The sequence below is a fragment of the Oncorhynchus gorbuscha genome, linkage group LG15, assembly GCF_021184085.1.
Source record: "Oncorhynchus gorbuscha isolate QuinsamMale2020 ecotype Even-year linkage group LG15, OgorEven_v1.0, whole genome shotgun sequence".
Lineage (NCBI taxonomy): Eukaryota > Metazoa > Chordata > Actinopteri > Salmoniformes > Salmonidae > Oncorhynchus > Oncorhynchus gorbuscha.
In genome coordinates this window covers 30071281-30087732 of record NC_060187.1, presented here as the reverse complement: position 1 = coordinate 30087732, position 16452 = coordinate 30071281, and the positions used below count along the sequence as shown (strand labels likewise).

At 45.4% G+C, this 16452-nt stretch overlaps 1 pseudogene; it reads right to left on the bottom strand.

Annotated features, from left to right (window-relative positions):
• Nucleotides 1–2375: 2375 nt before the first annotated feature.
• Nucleotides 2376–16452, bottom strand: part of LOC123997231 — a 34345-nt pseudogene continuing 20268 nt past the window's right edge.

Genomic DNA, 16452 nt, shown 5'->3' with positions numbered 1-16452 from the left:
GTGAACAAGTGAGTTCTTGTGTGATCACATGTGAAGTTAATGTGATAACATGTCCAACATGTGAAGCAATGTGATAATATGAAACTACACGTGACAACATGTGAGAACATGATCTCATGTTAAATAAATGTGACATGGAGATGCAAAATTTCAACATGTGATACCATGAAACTACACATCGCATTTCACGCGTGAAAATGTGCTTTTGGAACACTTAACATTTGTACAATTTCACGTGAAGTCACGTGCAAGTGAAATTTCACATGTGAATTCATGTGCAAATGTGTTTTTGGAAGACTTCACATGAGATATTGAATGGATTTGATTATCTGACACAGGTTACCCAAGCGGGAGGATTTTCCCAGGGTAAAAAGGGATTGCATTCATTTTGGAAATGGGCTGCCTCCCGGGCGTGAGCTCGGGGCAAAAGTAACGTAGATTAGCACGTGGGTGCAAGACTGTTTTACCAGTCGTCAGGACATCACGTGATGGTCCTAAACCAAGTATAGTAATGGTATGATTGTGAAAGATGTGGACACTCGTTAGTTTCCCGCTGCTTCAGTTGAAGGGTACTATTCTGTTGCGGTTAAACCACACACGGTTATTATGAGGATGACAACATATAAATGTTCCCTTCCACTTGGCTTTCCATACAAATCCGTCCCTTAAAAAAGGAATCTGGTTTCTGGTCACCTTTTCATTATATACTGAACAAAAATATAAACACAACAATTTAAAAGATTTTACTGAGTCACACTTCATAGAAGGAAATCAGTCAATTGAAATAAATTCATTAGGCCCTAATCTATGGATTTCACATGACTGGGCAAGGGCACAGTCATGGGTGGCCCTGGGAGGGCATAGGTCCACCCACTGGGGAGCCAGGCCCAGGAAACCAGAATGAGTTGTGAGTGGTCTGCGGTTGTGAGGCTGTTTGGAATGGATTATTTTTGGCAAAGGAGAAACGCTTACAAACAGGGATGTATAAAGAAATGTATGCAAAACAATTGAGAAATAATTTTTGCGCGTATGAATGATTTCTGGAATCTTTTATTTCAGCTCATGAAACATGGGACCAACCCTTTACATTTTACTTTTGGATTTTTGTGAGATTAATGCTACCGCTATGCATGGCATTATTATGTGTGTCTGGGTCGTTGGCCACAGAGGCTACAGAAAAATCGTAATGCATCCAATCTAAGTCAGGCATAATGGCCTTTTTTTATTTTAAATTTACACTATTTGCTTTCTTTTTTTGGTGGGTGTCTATATTAGGCCCTATGTGTACAATTATACACTGCTCAAAAAAATTAAGGGAACAATAAAATAACACATCCTAGATCTGAATGAATGAAATACTCTTATTAAATACTTTTTTCTTTACATAGTTGAATGTGCTGACAACAAAATCACACACAAACTATCAATGGAAATCCAATTTATCAACCCATGGAGGTCTGGATTTGGAGTCACACTCAGAATTAAAGTGGAAAACCACACTACAGGCTGATCCAACTTTGATGTAATGTCCTTAAAACAAGTCCAAGTGAGTTTCAGTAGTGTGTGTGGCCTCCACGTGCCTGTATGACCTCCCTACAATGTCTGGGCATGCTCCTGATGAGGTGGTGCATGGTCTCCTGGGGGATCTCCTCCCAGACCTGGACTAAAGCATCCGCCAACTCCTGGACAGTCTGTGGTGCAACGTGGCGTTGGTGGATGGAGCGAGACATGATGTCCCAGATGTGCTCAATTGGATTCAGGTCTGGGGAACGGGCGGGCCAGTCCATAACATCAATGCCTTCCTCTTGCAGGAACTGCTGACACACTCCAGCCACATGAGGTCTAGCATTGTCTTGCATTAGGAGGAACCCAGGGCCAACCGCACCAGCATATGGTCTCACAAGGGGTCTGAGGATCTCATCTCGGTACCTAATGGCAGTCAGGCCACCTCTGGCGAGCACATGGAGGGCTGTGCGGCCCCCCAAAGAAATGCCATCCCACACCATGACTGACCCACCACCAAACTGGTCATGCTGGAGGTTGTTTCAGGCAGCAGAACGTTCTCCATGGCGTCTCCAGACTATCACGTCTGTCACATGTGCTCAGTGTGAACCTGCTTTCATCTGTGAAAAGCACAGGGCGCCAGTGGTGAATTCGCCAAACTTGGTGTTCTCTGGCAAATGCCAAACGTCCTGCACGGTGTAGGGCTGTAAGCACAACCCCCACCCGTGGACGTCGGGCCCTCATACCACCCTCATGGAGTCTGTTTCTGACCGTTTGAGCAGACACATGCACATTTGTGGCCTGCCTGAGGTCATTTTGCAGAGCTCTGGCAGTGCTCCTCCTGCTCCTCCTTGCACAAAGGCGGAGGTAGTGGTCCTGCTGCTGGGTTGTTGCCCTCCTACGGCCTCCTCCACGTCTCTTGATGTACTGGCCTGTGTCCTGGTAGCACCTCCATGTTCTGGACACTACGCTGACAGACACAGCAAACCTTTTAATTTATAAATATTTTAAAACATAAATATTGAATATATATAATTTTCGATGTAGCAAATTTTTCAATATATTGTTGAACTTTACATAACATATATACTACGGGAATATCAAAGTTCCAAGTTATCAAATCTTCCAGCCAGTAGAATGACTTTTTACCCCGGAGGCAATCATTAGGTGTGGGTCATTTTATGTCTTTTTAGATGGGCTGGTCTTCGGTATCCTTTTGCACACTGAGAGCATTTATACGGTCTCTCTCCTGTGTGGATAAGCTCATGGCTAGTCAGTTGGGTTTGTTCGACGAATCCTTTGCCACACTCAAAGCATTTATATGGTCTCTCACTAGTGTGAGTCCATCTGTGTCTCTTAAGGTCTCTGGAAAAGCCAAAACATTTGTCACACTGAGAACACTGATAAGGCTTTTCTCCTGGGTGGGTTTTCTGGTGTGCTTTTAGACTGGCTGGTGTTCGGTATCCTTTTCCACACTGAGAGCATTTATATGGTCTCTCTCCTGTGGGGATCGTTTCATGGCTGGTCAGTTGGGTTTGTCTTCGGAATCCTTTCCCACATCTTTTTTTATGTTTTTTGAGTGAATCAGCAAAGACATAGCTCTTCCCACAGTCTGCACAGTGATATGGCTTCTCTCCTGTGTGACTCCTCTGATGCTTTTCCATAACATATTTATTGGAGAAGCTCTTGCCACATTGCGGGCATGTGGCTGGGGGCAGCTGTGAACACTTTTTTTTTGTTGCTATTATTTCCCCAGACTTCAGCAGAGCGATGTACTCTTCGGGGTGGGCCCTCTTGAGATGCCCATGGAAAAAACGTTCTATGGTGAAACCAAGTGTACAATGGGGGCATGGGTAGAAGGAGGACCCCCCTTTAGATTCACCTAAAGGAAAGAGAAAAAAACATAAAAAATAGAACCATAGTTATTGAGCTATGAAACGTGCCACGTGTTCTGTACATGTAACACATTATTTTATCTCTATACCCATAGACGCAGAAAGTAGGGATGCTGAAGGTGCTGCAGCAACCCCTTAAAAAAATCTGAAAAAAATTATATTAATACAAAAAAAGCTTATTTTTAGAAGAACCCCCCCCCCACAAAAGTAGTGCACTGGTCCTTTTACTAGTATTAGCGGACCAATAACATCTGTGGTGCAGGCAAAACAACTATTCAGCATCTCTGCTTTGGAAAAAAAGGTAGTTTAAATAATTAAGAACATTATCTTGCATGATTCAATAGTTGAAATTGTAAGAGTTGTTGCCTGGTCACTGCGATTGTCATTCTAATCGATGATTGTCACCATCGATCACCACATTCTTTTGGAGAGATTGGAAACCCAAATTGTTCTACACGAACAAGTTCTGGCCTGGTTTAGATATTTTCTGCAGAAAGATATCAGTTTCTCTCTGTGGATGGTTCTGCTTTAGGTCCACTATTGTTTTCACTATATATTTTACCTCTTGGTGATGTCATTCGGAAACATAATGTTAACTTTCACTGCTATGCGGATGATACACAGCTGTACATTTCGATGAACCATGGTGAAGTCCCAAAATTGGCCTCACTGGAAGCTTGTTATTCAGACATTAGGAAGTGGATGGCAGCAAATCTTTTACGTTTAAACTCGGACAAAACAGAGATGCTAGTTCTCGGTCCCAAGAAACAAAGAGATGTTCTGTTGGATCTGACAGCTAATCTTGATGGTTGTACAGTCATCTCAAATAAAACTGTGAAGGACCTCGGTGTTACTCTGGACCCTGATCTCTCTTTTGACGAACATATCAAGGCTATTTCAAAAGACAGCTTTTTTCCATCTACAAAAATGACGGAAGAAAAGTTCATCCATGCTTTTGTCACTTCTAGATTAGACTACTGTAATGCTCTATTTTCCGGGTACCAGGATAAAACATTAAATAAATTTCAGCTAGTGCTAAACACGGCTGCTAGAATCTTGATTTGAACCAAACAATGTGATCATATTACGTCAGTGCTAGCCTCTCTACACTGGATTCCTGTTAAGGCTAGGGCTGATTTCAAGGTTTTACTGATAACCTACAAAGGATTACATGGGCTTGCTCCTACCGATCTTTCCGATTTGGTCATGCTGGACATAAAGACACATACCGTACGGTCACAAGACACAGGACTCCTTATTGTCCCTAGAATTTGTAAGCAAACAGCTGGAGGCAGGGCTTTCTCCTATAGAGCTCCATTTTATGGAATGGTCTGCCTATCCATGTGAGAGAAGCAGTCTCAGCCTCGACCTTTAAGTCTTTATTGAAGGCTCATCTCTTCAGTAGATCCTATGATTGAGTGTAGTCTGGCCCAGGGGTGTGAAGGTGAACGGAAAGGCACTGGAGTGACAAACCACCCTTGCTGTCTATGCCTAGCCAGTTCCCCTCTCTCCTCTGGGATTCTCTGCCTCTAACCCTATTATGGGGGCTGAGTCACTGGCTTACTGGTGCTCTTCCATGCCGTCTCTAGGAGGGGTGAATCACTTGAGTGGGTTGAGTCACTGACATGATCTTCCTGTCCGGGTTGGCGCCCCCCTCGGGTTCGTACCATGGGGGAGATCTTCGTGGGCTATACTCAGCCTTGTCTCAGGGAAGTAAGTTGGTGATTTGAAGATATCACTCTAGAAGTGTGGGGGCTGTGCTTTGGCAATGTGGGCGGGGTTATATCCTGCCTGGTTGGCCGGGTCAGGGGGTATCGTCTGACAGGGCCGCAATAGTTTGTGTCGGGGTTCTAGTGTCAGTCTGTTATATCTGGAGTATTTTTCCTGTCTTATCCTGTGTCCTTATCCTAAGTATGCTATAATTCTCTCCCTCTCCTCCCGGTGGACCTGAGCAATAGGACCATTCCTCAGGACTACCTGGCCTGATATCTCCTTGCTGTCCCCAGTCCACCTGGTCGTGCTGCTGCTCCAGTTTCAACTGTTCTGCCTGCGTGCCTATGGAACCCTGACCTGTTCACCGGACGTGCTACCTTGTCCACGACCCGCTGTTTTCGTCTCTCCCTACCGCACCTGCTGTCTCTGAATGCTCGGCTATGAAAAACCAACTGACATTTACTCCTGAGGTGCCGACCTGTTGCACCCTCTACAACCACTGTGATTATTATTATTTGATCCTGCTGGTCATCTATGAACATTTAAACATCTTGGCCATGTACTGTTATAATCTCCCCCCTGGCACACCCAGAAGAGGACTTACCACCCCTCAGAGCCTGGTTCCTCTCTAGGCATCTTCCTAGGTTCTTGCATTTCTAGGGAGTTTTTCCTAGCCACCGTGCTTCTACATTTGCATTGCTTGATGTTTGGGGTTTTAGGCTGATGTAAAAGGATGTTCTCCAATGCTGAAAGGGGTGCCTTGATTGAACATTTTTGGGAACCCCTGATATAGACGTCTTCAGCATTGGCCCCCCAAAAAAGTCTGCGCCCCCCCCCCCCCCCCACTGCAAAACAATCACAGCACCCCCACCCCCAGACTACTTCCCGCAGCTATATCTACACCACAACTGCAACCCACCCCACCAATGGTACTCACTGAAATCGACAGCATTAGCTTTCACATCTGTATCTGGCGTCATCCCTGGATCAATCCTGCTACAATCTTCAATCATTAAACCTTGTGAAATGTCACTCATGGTTTTCACAGTCCTTCTGAAACAGAGAAGCGGATTCAGTTCAGTCAGAAAGTCAGTTACCTTCAAGAATTGGGGAAATACTAACTTGGCCCAAGAGCTAGGTTTGTGGATTGGGGTACACAGCTTTTAATAGGTAGGGTGTCAAAACAGTCAAAACAACTTGTGGAATGAAGAAACGTTTAAATTGACCCTACAAGAAGCTAACCCTACAAAACATCTCAAAGTGTGTATTTCACTCAGTACGTTATTACATGCTTGAACTCACCTGCACATTATCACTTTCCATCTCACTGTCCTCTGTATCTGAGCATGATGATGATGGTGATGTTTCCAACAGCTCCCAAGGCACTGACACTTTCACAACATCCTCATCTTCTGACTTCAACCAGTCTTCATTCTCTTCTTTCTTCACTGTAATTAAGGCAACTTCCTCTTCATCTACTGGCTGATGGGAGCATTCTTCAGACTCCTCTTTGACTGGGACTGGAGAAGGCGGCACCTGACACAAAAAAAACATAATTCTAACAACAACTCTGGGCTTGTAAGTGGGCTTGCAAAATGTTGAGTGGATACAAACCTTTACTTTGAGATATGTCATGCCTTTATGTCCATGCTCTTGCTCTGTAACTCCATAGATGTCTGAAACTGTGTCAAAGGAGGGGTCTTGTTCATCAGGGTCCTCCTTTGGACAAACCTGGGATGTTTCAACTCCTAACGAGACAGCTGAAATCAGACATTCTTCAGCCTCCTCTTTAACCTCACTCCAATGTAGTGAGTGATCCTAGAACAGACCATGGTTGGTGAATAAACTCAACTTGACCAATAAAACTTGTTAATGGATAGCCGATTGTTTAAGCTATTGTAAAATGTAATTGTTTCTCACTTTGAAGAATGCATAAAATACGGTTTAACATACAAAAAGCTCTTCTGGTTGACCACTGCTTTCATATGTCCCATATTTATCCGTTGGATCCATCTTCAGTAGATGATGAACAGACCCGTGACCTGTCAATAACAAAACAACCCACCCAAATGTTAAATAAGATCAAAAGGCTCAACAAAGCCCATATGAAAGTCAACAATGGCACCGATGTTGACGTAAGCAAAGGGAAATTCCATAGTAACGGAATTATGCTGGAATTATTTTTCGGAATTATTTTTCACTTTGAAATGTATGTCAAACAAAAACAATTAATTGCAAAGTTTAAAGATGTGCTCCAGCGATTTTTTTACTTTTAGTGTTGAAAAGCGATATCCCAAGTATACAGTGCATTCGGAAATTATTCAGACCCCTTGACTTTTTCCACATTTTGTTACATTACAGCCTTATTCTAAAATGGATTCAATTGTTTTCCCCCCTCCTCAATCTACAAACAATACACCATAATGACAAAGCAAAACCAGGATTAGGCCAAAGAGTTCAATCTTGGTTTCATCAGACCAGAGAATATTGTTTCTCATGGTCTGAGAGTCCTTTAGTGCGTTTTGGCAAACTCCAAGCGGGCTGTCATGTGCCTTTTACTGGGGAGTGGCTTCTATCTGGACAACTCTACCATAAAGGCCTGATTTCTGGAGTGCTGCAGAAATGGTTGTCCTTCTGGAAGGTTCTCCCATCTCAACAGAGGAACTCTGGAGCCCTGTCAGAATGACCATCGGTTTCTTGGTCACCTCCTTGATCAAGGCCTTTCTCCCCCGATTCCTCAGTTTGGCCGGGCGGACAGCTATAGGAAGAGACTTGGTGGTTCCAAACCTTTTCTATTTAAGAATGATGGAGGGCAATGTGTTCTTGGGGACCTTCAATACTGCAGAAATGTTTTGGTACCTTTCCCAGATCTGTGCCTCAACACAATCCTGTCTCTGAACTCTATGGACAATTCCTTCGACCTCGTGGCTTGGCTTTTGCTCTGACATGCACTGTCAACTGTGTGACCTTATATTGTGTCAATTGAATTTACCACAGGTGGACTCCAATCAAGTTGTAGAAACATCAAGGATGATCAATGAAAACAGGATGCACCTGAGCCCAATTTTGAGGGTCTGAATACTTATGTAAATAGGGTATTTATTATTTATTTTTAATAAATTAAATAAAAAACAGTTTTTGCTTTGTCATTATGGGGTATTGTGTGTAGATTGATGAGGAAATTGTTTTATGTATCCATTTTAAAATAAGGCTGTAAAATAACAAAATGTGGAAAAAGTCAAGGGATCTGAAAACTTTCCTAAGGCACTGTAAATACAGCACTAAAGGGTCAAAAGTTTAGCAAAATAGTATTTTTAGACACAACCGCAAACTTCAAGGAGTAGGACGTCGTCGGCCTTCCCCCCAAGGGTGAGGAACAATAAGGAGAACAAAAAAGCAAAGGCCCCACTATGTAATGACATATCTGGACCACCTATTGAGATGTGCCTTTAGTCAAGTAAATCAGGTGTTAAATGAGGTGAAAAGAAGTTTGGAGTGCCACTTTAAGTAGATGTGTTTTTGTAAAATGTTCTGTTAAAAGTAAGCCTTGTTCATAGAGTTGTACGGTTTGTTAAATAACTGTGCAGATGCACAGTTTGTCAACAGAATGACATTATGAATATCTGTTTTTACATGACCAAGTCTTCCAAAAACGGTTAAATATCTATTTAAGCCCATTTCTGCCATCAATTTTTCATTTAATGTCGATACTATCTAAACATATTGAGTTACGCATGTCAAAATGTCAAAATACATAAGTCAAAAATACATTGACATGATTTCACATCTATTGACTGTTTAGTGAAATTGCATATTTATATAACCTATTTGTAGTTTTTGATCATATTGGAACTCCGTGCTATATGTTTGCTCTGATTGTTAATGTCTAATAACATCTGGAAATATTTTAAATAGAATGATATTTATAGTCATTTTACTCCAATATTTTTCTGTTGTTCAAACATCCCATTCGGCAAAACCAGTCCCACAATCACAGTTGAAGTTGCAGTTCCGGCGACTATTGCGCACTTTACAAATTGTCAGGATTTGGCCAGGGTTGTTCCGGTTTTTGGTCACTAGATGCCCCCATTGTGCCTTTTGACCTTTTATTTTCCCTTGATCCCCATTATTATTTGCACCTGTGCCTCGTTTCCCCTGATTGTATTTAAACCCTTTGTATTACTCAGTTCTTTGCTCTGTGTTTGTATGTTAGCACCCAGCCCTAGTACTCTGTGAACTCTTGTTGATCCCGGTGGACTCTCTTGTGGAATTCTGTTTTTTTGTTCTTGTTTGTTTGTTTTTGAGTATCTTTTGAGGCTTTTTTGTGCTATACCTTCCACCTTGTGGATTTACCTTTTTGTCTTGGAGGATTACCTTTGTTCTTGTGGAATTCCTTTTGAGGTTGTGGAGTTACATGTTTTCCTGAAGAACTTCACTTTTTACTTCATTAAATACACCGTCTCAAGTACTGCTGTGTCTGCCTCATCTTCTGGGTTCTGCTGACTATTCATGGCTCAGTTGGTTTATTGACTGTTTCTCACTCCGGAGACCCGGGTTCGTAACCGGGTCCTGACAGAAACACAGAGCCAGAAATGAACCCAGAGGCAGCCAGTTCCCAGGACCTTGTTGCCATGCTGTCCCACCACCAGGAGACTGTCCAACGCCACGAAGCCGCCCTGGTTCAGCAAGAGGCCTTAATGGCTAGACATTCTCATCTTCTGTCGGAGATGCTGACTTCCATAAAGCGTCCCAGTACCTTAGATTCACGTACCCATGGCAGTTAACCCTCTGGCTGAACCTAGTCTTCCACCTCCCCAACGGTTCTCAGGTGATCCAAGTGCTTGTAAAGGGTTTCTCACCCAATGTTCTCTCTCCTTCGAGCTGCAACCCTCGTCGTTCCCCACCGACCGGTCTAAGATCGCATATATCATCACCCTGCTGTCGGAAAAAGCCCTGGCCTGGGCTACTGCTGTGTGGGATGCCCATAGTTCCTGCTGTGCCAGCTACTCTGCCTTTGCTGAGGAATTCAAACGAGTGTTTCAAGGCCCAAGCAGTGGTCCTGACTCAGCCAAACAGCTCCTGACTCTCCACCAAGATCGGCGCAGCGTGACGGACTATGCCATCCAGTTCCGCACGGTGGCAGCAGCGAGTGGCTGGAACAACGAGGCGCTCACGGTGTGCTTTCTGAAAGGCCTTTCCGACACTATCCAAGATGAACTGGCCACTCGGGAACCACCGGACAAACTCGAGTCCCTGATCAAGTTGGCCTCACGCATTGACCAGCGTCTGAGAGAGAGAGAACTCAACCGTAGACCTATCAGTCCCAGCTCCGAGTCCCCACCTTTATCCTCACTGGCTCCACCGGAACTCATGCAGATTGGACGCATCTCCCAGGCTGAGAGAGACCGCCGGATGAGAGAGCAACGCTGTCTATATTGCGGCAAACCGGGCCATTTCCGTTCCACGTGTCCCGGGCTCCAGGGAAACGCTCTGTCCCGTACAGGCCGGGGGGAACTGTAACGGGAAACATAACCTCCTCCCATCCGTCCAACTCCCGTCTGCTCATTCCAGTCATCCTTTCCTGGGACAACCACAAGCTTCACCTTCAAGCCTTGGTAAACTCTGGAGCCGCAGGTAACTTCATGGATGGTGTCTGGGCGAAGGAGAATGGCGTTCCCTCTGAACCTCTAAGTGACCCCATGAGGGTTACTACATTGGATGGAAGCCCTTTGGGATCTGGACTTGTCACTCATGTCACTACCTCCTTGCGACTTTCAGTTTCACAACACCAGGAATTGATGAACTTTCATTTGATCTCCTGTTCCGAGTTCCCTCTCGTCCTTGGATACCCCTGGCTTCACAGCCATAACCCTCACATCGACTGGTCTGTGGGCACTATCAAGCAGTGGGGTCCTACGTGCCAAGCTACTTGTATTTTCCCGAATTCCCCGAGTTCTACTCCCGAGTCTTTAGAATCCATCGACCTGACCCGAGTTCCCGAGTGTTACCATGACCTCAAACTGGTATTTAGCAAACAGAGGGCCACCATGCTACCACCCCATAGACCTTATGATTGCCCCATCGAACTGTTTCCGGGCACTTGCCCGCCCAGGGGTCGGATGTTTTCCCTATCTCCACCCGAACGAGCTGCTATGGATACCTACATCAAGGACGCTCTGGAAGCAGGCCTCATGCGTCCATCCACCTCCACGGCGGGAGCAGGGTTTTTCTTTGTGGCCAAGAAAGACGGTGGATTACGTCCTTGCATCGACTACTGGGGACTCAATGCCATAACCGTCCGTAACCGTTACCCGCTACCCCTTATGGCCACAGCCTTCGAGCTGCTCCAGGAAGCAGTTGTTTTCACTAAGCTTGACCTGCGGAACGCATACCATCTTGTGCGGATCAGACCTGGTGACGAGTGGAAGACCGCTTTCAACACGCCTACTGGTCACTATGAATACTTGGTGATGCCCTTCGGCCTGACCAACGCCCCAGCGGTGTTCCAAGCGCTCATAAACGATGTGCTTAGGGATATGCTTAACATATTTGTGTTCGTTTACTTGGATGACATCCTCATCTTTTCGAGCTCTCTTCAAGAACACACAAAGCATGTCAGACAAGTACTCAAACGCCTCCTAGACAGCCATCTGTACGTTAAGCCGGAAAAATGTGAATTCCATTCATCCCGAGTACAATTCCTGGGATTTGTAGTGGAACCCGGTCGAGTCCAAATGGACCCCAGGAAGGTAGGGGCGGTAGCGGATTGGCCCACCCCCAAATCCGTTAAGGAAGTTCAGCGTTTCCTGGGCTTCACTAACTTTTACCGCAAGTTCATCAAGAACTTCAGCTTGGTGGCAGCCCCTCTCTCAGCTTTAACCAAGGGTGGCAATGCAAGGTTTTTGTGGGGAAGAGAAGCTGAGACGGCCTTCCAAGGACTCAAGCAGCGCGTCCTCTCTGCTCCCATCCTGATACTACCGACTACGGATTAACCGTTTGTGGTGGAGGTAGACGCCTCAGAGGTTGGTGTTGGAGCTGTCCTGTCTCAGAGGGGTGAAGACAAGAAGCTTCATCCGTGCGCTTTCTTCTCACACCGGCTTACCCCGGCTGAGAGGAACTACGATGTGGGGGATCGTGAACTCCTAGAGGTTAAGATGGCATTGAAAGAATGGAGACACTGGCTCGAGGGGGCTTCTCACCCGTTTCAAGTGCTTACGGACCACAAAAATCTGGAGTATATCCAGCAGGCGAAGCGGTTGAACTCTAGACAAGCTAGATGGTCTCTTTTCTTCAATCGATTCCAATTTATCCTCACCTATCGGCCCGGGTCGAAGAATCTCAAACCGGATTCCCTGTCCCGAGTCTACGTTCCTGCCATTCGAGATGACACGGACATGCCTGTCCTTCCTGCTGCTAAGATCGTAGCTTCGATCTCGTGGCAAGTTGAGGATACCGTGAGACGAGCTCAAGCTTTTGAACCGGACCCGAAAGGAGGTCCTGCCAATCGGTTGTTTGTCCCCAAGGCAGTGAGGACTCAGGTCCTTCTGTGGGGGCACTCCTCTCGCCTCACCTGTCACCCGGGCGTAGGTCGCACCTTGGAGTTCATCCAGCGTAAGTTCTGGTGGCCTACCATAAGAGAAGACGTTGCCACTTTCGTCAATGCTTGCCCCGTGTGCTGCCAGGGCAAATCTTCTCACCTCCGCCCGCAAGGACTCCTTCACCCTTTGCCTGTTCCCCAGACCCTGGTCCCATATCTCGTTGGACTTTATTACTGGCCTTCCTCCATCCCATGGCAATACTACTATCCTAGTCATAATCGACAGGTTTTCAAAGGCAGCCAGGTTCGTCCCTCTGACTAAGTTACCTTCTGCCAAGGAAACGGCTGAGTTGGTAATTAATCATGTGTTCCGAGTCTTCGGCATTCCTCAAGATATGGTTTCTGACAGAGGTCCCCAGTTCGCCTCTAGCTTTTGGAAGGCCTTCTGCCAACTCATGGGGGCTTCTGCCAGTCTATCTTCAGGGTACCATCCGGAGTCTAACGGCCAAACAGAGAGGATGAATCGAGAGCTGGAAACCACCCTCCGATGTATGACTCGTAACAACCCGTCCACATGGTCGTCCTTCATTGTTTGGGCCGAATACGCGCACAACACCTTGCGCTCCTCCTCCACTGGTATGTCCTTGCACGAGTGTCAGTTTGGCTATGCCCCTCCATTGTTCCCGAACCAGGAGGCAGAAGTCAGAGTGCCTTCAGCCTTGAAGTTCGTCAGACGCTGTCGGCTTATGTGGAGGAAGACCCGTCTCAATCTTATGAGTTCCTCACAGAGGTACCAACAACAAGCCAACAGACGTCGCCGTCCCGGGCCTACCCTGCGCCCCGGCCAGAGAGTCTGGCTCTCCACAAGAGACTTACCACTACGGGTGGAGTCTCGCAAGCTGTCCCAAAAATACATCGGTCCCTTTAAGGTTGCCAGGAGAGTTAACCCTGTTTCTTATCGCCTACACTTACCCAGATCCCTTAAGATTAATCCCACGTTTCACATTTCCTTATTAAAACCTGTTGTTTTTTCTCCCCTTGTCCCGGCAGACAGACCTCCCCCCTCCGCCTCGTGTCATTGGAGGCCAGCCGGCTTATACCGTCCATCGGATACTGGATTCCCGCCGGGTGCAGCGGTCCTGGCAGTATCTGGTGGACTGGGAAGGCTACGGTCCCGAGGAGCACTCCTGGGTTCCTGCCAAAGACATACTGGACCCTGACCTCATTCGTCAGTTCAGGGCCCTCCACCCTGAGAGAGCTGGTAGGAACGTCAGGAGCCGTTCCTAGGGGGGGGGGATTCTGTCAGGATTTGGCCAGGGTTGTTCCGGTTTTTGGTCACTAGATGCCCCCATTGTGCCTTTTGACCTTTTCTTTTCCCTTGATCCCCATTATTATTTGCACCTGTGCCTCGTTTCCCCTGATTGTATTTAAACCCTTTGTTTTACTCAGTTCTTTGCTCTGTGTTTGTATGTTAGCACCCAGCCCTAGTACTCTGTGAACTCTTGTTGATCCCGGTGGACTCTCTTGTGGAATTCTGTTTTTTGTTCTTGTTTGTTTGTTTTTAAGTATCTTTTGAGGCTTTTTTGTGCTATACCTTCCACCTTGTGGATTTACCTTTTTGTCTTGGAGGATTACCTTTGTTCTTGTGGAATTCCTTTTGAGGTTGTGGAGTTACATGTTTTCCTGAAGAACTTCACTTTTTACTTCATTAAATACACCGTCTCAAGTACTGCTGTGTCTGCCTCATCTTCTGGGTTCTGCTGACTATTCGTGGCTCAGTTGGTTTAGTGACTGTTTCTCACTCCGGAGACCCGGGTTCGTAACCGGGTCCTGACACAAATAGCCAATATTTTTCTAAACTTCATACGTTTTATTACATTGAAAAAAAAATTATCGCAACTTGGTCCCATGTTTCATGAGGTGAAATAAAATAACCCAGAAATGTTCCATATGCACAAAAAGCATATTTCTCTCCAATGTTGTCCACAAATTTGTTTATATTCCTGTTAGTGATAATTTCTCCGTAGGCAAAGATAATCCATTTACCTGGCAGGTGTGGCATATCAAGAAGCTGATTAAACAGCATGATCATTACACAGGCACAGCTTTTGCTGGGGACGAGAAAAGGACACTCGAAAATGTGCAGTTTTGTCACACAACAAAATGCCACAGATGTCTCAAGTTTTGAGGGAGCTTGCAATTGGCATCCTGCAGGGACGTCAACGTAGTGAACAGAGTGCCCCATGGTGGTAGTGCGGTTATGGTATGGGCAGGCATAAGCTACAGTCAACGAACACAATTACATTTTATCAATGGAAATTTGAATGCACAGAGATATCGTGACGAGATCCTAAGGCCCATTGTTGTGCCATTCATCCAACGCCATCAGCTCATGTTTCAGCATGACAATGCTCGGCCCCATGTCACAAGGATCTGTACACAATTCCTGGAAGCTGAAAATGTCTCAATTCCATGGCCTGCATACTCACCAGACATGTCACCCATTGAGCATATTTGGGATGCTTTGGATCGACGTGTACGACAGTGTGTTCCAGTTCCCGCCAATATCCAGCAACTTCACACGGCGATTGAAGAGGAGTGGGACAACATTCCGCAGGCCACAAACAACAGCCTGATTAACTCTATGCGAAGGATATGTGTCACGCTGCATGAGGCAAATGGTGGTCACACCAGATACTGAATGGTTTTCTGATCCACGACCCTACTTTTTTTTGATAGTATCTTTGACCAACAGATGCATATCTGTATTCCCAGTCATGTGAAATCAGAAGATTCTGGCATAATCAATCCATTTCAATAGTTTTTTATATATATTTTGCATAATGGCCCTGGGGGGGGATGGCTGCCGTTTTATGGGCTCTTAACCAACCATGCTATTTTGTTTGTTTTTTTGCATTGTTTGTAACTTAGTTTGTACATAATTTTGCTGCTACCGTCTCTTATGACTGAAAATATCTTCCGGACATCAGATTACTCACCTTGAATTGGACTAAGAATATTCTTTAATGAGACGTACGAGAGGGATATTCTCCAGTCATCCGAACAGGCCCTCATCCCCGTCATTCGCAGGAGAAAGAGACCAAGGTTTCAAGGAAGGAGAATGAGGTGCCTTGTGAGGATCCGGCAACGAGTGGCTAATCAGTCCGTGCCATCGGTACTATTGGCCAATGTACAATCGCTGGATAATAAAATGGACAAACTAAAAGCATGTATATCCTACAAATGCGACTTTAAAAACGGTAATATCTTGTGTTTCACCGAGTCGTGGCTGAACAATAACATGAATAACATACAGCTGGTAGGTATTACACTGTACTGGCAGGATAGAACAGTAGCCTCTGGTAAAACAAGGGGTGGCGTTCTATGTATATTTGTAAACAACAGCTGGTGCACGATATCTAAGGAAGTCTCTAGGTTTTGCTCGCCTGAGGTAGAGTATCGTATGATAAACTGTAGACCAAACTATCTACCTAGAGAGTTTTCATCTATATTCTTTGTAGCTGTCTATTTATCACCACAAACCGATGCTGGCACTAAGACGACACTCAAATAGCTGTATAAGGCCATAAGCAAACAGGAAAACGCTCATCCAGAGGTGGCGCTCAAGGGAAACTTTAATCCGTTTTTACCTCATTTCTACCAGCATATTAAATGTGCAACCAGAGGGAAAAAAACTCTAGACCACCTTTACTCCACACACAGAGACGCATACAAAGCTCTCCATTTGGCAAATCTGACCATAATTCAAGCCTCCTGACTCCTGCTTACAAGCAAAAAAGGAAG